Genomic DNA, 3,751 nt, shown 5'->3' on the forward strand with positions numbered 1-3,751 from the left:
TAAACAAATTGTAGTGCATGGATGTAATGGTATATTACTGCATCATTAAAAAAAAAAAAAGATGGATGGGAAGAATGTGGAAAAGCAATAGGAAGACAGATGCAGAGTGAAATATGTAGAACCAGAAAAACCATAAACAGTGGAAAGAACAACAAAACCAAATGGATTTATCTCCCTTCTTTGAAGAGATAAAAGTGGAATAGAAGTTCATCTACTGTCATCCTGATTGCCACTGGATCCAAGTGGCTTTTGAGGAGAAAATGAGGCTGGGACTTTGTAGAGCTCTCCCTCATTTCAATCCAATTCACTTGCATGTCATGGTATCACCACCATGATGTCATGGTCCTCTTCAAGTATGAAGGACAAACAATAACAGAGGTGGAATGTTATATTGGTGTTTGAGTTGTTTTCGTTGAATTGTTTTTTTCCCTTCTTTTTTCATGGAATGGCTTTCTGGGGAGGGAAGGGGATGTATTCTAAAAATGAAAGTGATATAAAAACAAAAGGTCTTAACATATGCTTTAAAAATAAATAAAAATAAAAAGCATGTGTTACCTGGAAAAAAAAGAACTGCTAAGAGGCTAGACTTCTCCCATTAACATTGTAGAAAGGGGCAAAAGGGATTCCTTTTATTGGCTTGCTGAACAAGTATAGAGAGGAGTAGTCAGAAAGGGTGATCTCACACAATATCAAAGACTTATCTTGATGACAAGTCACTGAGCCTAGATGACTTGAGAACTTTGGTGGAAAATGGGAAGTATCAGGAAAAGGAAATATGTGTGATTTGCAGGCTATTATGAATCCTTTACTTGAGTTATGAATTCATTTATGGGATCAGATAATCCTCATTTTCTGTGAAATAAAATAAGGGTTTCCTGGACCTGGCATATATGTAGTGTTATCTTGAGTGCTTGTATAGGATCTGGGAACCAAGTATTTGTCCACATCAATGGAGTTTTGGACACAAACTCCATTTTGAGATTTCTAATGACAAACTTTGGGAAGAAAGGGGAAACTGAGCTAAAGAGCAATATTTCCTTATTTCTGTCTTCTTCAAAGGGATGGAGTGACTGTAGAGGATAGAGCAAAATAACACAGAACTTGAGCTTTTAAGATCTCAGATCAAGTTTTAACTTACTTTATTAATTGTGTGACTTTGACTAAGCCACTTCCATGAATATTCTTTTCCTCATATGTAAAATGGGCCTATTAATATTTGTCCTATCCCATAAGACTGTTGTGAAGAAAAAGTTTTGTTAATCTTTTAGTGCTTTATAAATCTATATAATGCTTTCATATCATAAAGGGGGTCAAAATTTTTTTACTGCCATTTTAAGCTTTTTGAAGCTTAAACTACTGAACTAGCATTATTATTCACATTATTATGATGATGATTTTCTCGTGGAATTGGTCTGATGACAGAGTAAGATAATATAAATGAAAGTAATTTATCACCATGGAGCTCTCTATAATGTAAAGTTAGAGGGTTGGACTACATCAGGGAGTTAACTTAGAGTCCACAAATAGATTTCAAAAAGACTATGATAGGTGGAGAAAATGTACATCCTTATTTCACTATAATTTATTTCCTTTGTATTCTCTTTTATTTTATGTATTTAAAAGTGTTATCCTGAGAAGTGGACCATAAGCTTCCTCAGACGATCCAAGGCACAATAAAGATTAAGAACCTTTGGATCTCAAAGCTCCCTCCAACTCCTATGGTCCTATGAAGTGTAAGATGCCATTATTATCTTGTTTTCCTTATTTACTCAGGGGACACAAGGTGCTGGCCATCTCATCTTTTGCTTTTTTATTTAGAGTTCTTCAATATCTCTCATTGTTTTACCTCTTTTCTTTCTTCTCAGATTCTGTCTCTGACTGCCTTGTCAAATTTACCTTCATTCTCCACAGAACCCTGATAGGGATCACTCTCCTACCTGGCCTCTGCCTCCTTTGGATCTTTTTGCGGTCTGGGCTTGCTGTTCTAATCAATAGTCAGGAAGCCCTTACCCCAAAAAGTATCTACAGGGGGCCCTGTCAACGGGAGTGACTGCCTGAGGATTTCAGGTAAGCAACAAATGAAACTTAAGAAGAAATAGAATCAGGCCTCTCTCTGGCCCAAAGTAATAGGTAGATTCCATTCTTTGTATTTCCAGAGTTCAACACAGAGAAGGCACTTAATAAATCCTTGTAGACTTGAATTGAGAGGGAAGAAGGCATTTATATATTTACTTTCTGTGGATGTAAATGGATAAGTACAGGAATAGTGTGGTATAGTAGAAAGAGTACGGGGTTTAGAGTTTGGGAACCTAGGTTGAATTTCAGCTCTGCTTCTTACAAGTTATATGATCTTTTTTTGGAAGGAGGAGCAATTGAGGTCACACATCCATCTGAGATTTGAACTCGGGTCCTTCTGACTCCAAGATTACTTATATGATCATTTTGGGGGAACAGAGGAAGTGTTAGTTTCCCATACACACACTTAATAGTATATTACTTTTTCCAATTACATGCAAACGTGCTTTTCAACATTAATTTTTTTAAGATTTCAAGTTCCAAATTTTTTTTCTCATTCCTTCCTTTCCTGCCATCCTCCTCAAGAGAGCAGGCAATCTGACATAGGTTATACATGCATAATAATTTTAAACATATTTCCTTGTTTGTCATGGTGTGAAAGAAAAAAATGCAAAAGGGAAAAACCAAGACAAAAAAAAGTGAAGATAGAATGTTTTGATCTGCATTCGGTCTCCATAGTTCTTTTTCTAGATGTAGATATCATTTTCCATCATAATTACCTATTAGACTTGCCTTGGATCACTGCATGGATGAGAAGAGCTAAGTCTATCATATTTAATCATCATACAATGTTCCTTACCTATAGGATCTGACTCGATTCAGCTAACCTTAATGAAGACTCACTTTCCACCTCTGTGAGAAGATGAATTTGGACTAGAGTATGAAATTTAGACTCCTGAGCAGTCTAGTGAAACCTATGGATGCCCTTTCTTTGGATGCATAACATCAAATATATAGGATTACAAAGGAAATCAATTATTGAAATGCAATTGTCAAATTAAAAAAAATAAATTTGTGGACCCTCATTTAAGAACCCCTGGACAAGATGATTTCTAAAGTTTCTTCTAAATCCCTTTTGTAAACTTCCCCGCATTGCTCCTAAGTTTCATTCTCTGGGGCCAACCAAAGCAAATCTAATCTTTCTTCCATATCACAGTCTCATACCTTGGCTTCAACTGTAAGTTCAAGGAATCTTAGTAGGTGTCTAATAAACGTTAATTGTAAAATTTTCAATGAATTCACTGAATTTAGGTCTAGTTACCTTCTCCAGAGGGCTTCAATTTTTTTCAATGAAGTCTCTCAACTGATAGATATGTAGGAGTGAAGGAAAGATGACCTAAGAGAAGGTTTGAGACAGAAAGTCATTAAGTTAGAATAAAATGATTGGTGTACAGCAGTTACAGCCTAGTTGAGACTTAATAACATAAATATATATATTTTTAAAATACAATTGTATATTTATTTTCAGTTCTAAATTCTCTCCTTCCTGCCTCCCCCTCTCTACCCATTAAGAAAGCAAGAAAAACAAAACCTGCTACAAATATGTATAGTCATGCAAAAAAAAAAATTTCTCATTATCCAAAATAACAAATTTGCAATGGACCCTGTAGGCATGGTTGTGTGTTCAATAAGATGGCAGCAGGAAGAGAGAAGGTAGATTATGGGAGTAAGCCAG

The 3,751-nt window shown here is 35.6% G+C and overlaps 1 non-coding gene across 1 annotated transcript; it reads left to right on the plus strand.

Moving 5' to 3' along the window:
• Positions 1-1,929: 1,929 nt before the first annotated feature.
• Positions 1,930-2,079, plus strand: MIR129 (microRNA mir-129). Its single transcript, NR_105735.1, has one exon. It is a non-coding gene; the product is annotated as a microRNA mir-129 (primary transcript).
• Positions 2,080-3,751: the final 1,672 nt, after the last annotated feature.

Source organism: Sarcophilus harrisii, chromosome 5 (assembly GCF_902635505.1).
Source record: "Sarcophilus harrisii chromosome 5, mSarHar1.11, whole genome shotgun sequence".
NCBI lineage: Eukaryota > Metazoa > Chordata > Mammalia > Dasyuromorphia > Dasyuridae > Sarcophilus > Sarcophilus harrisii.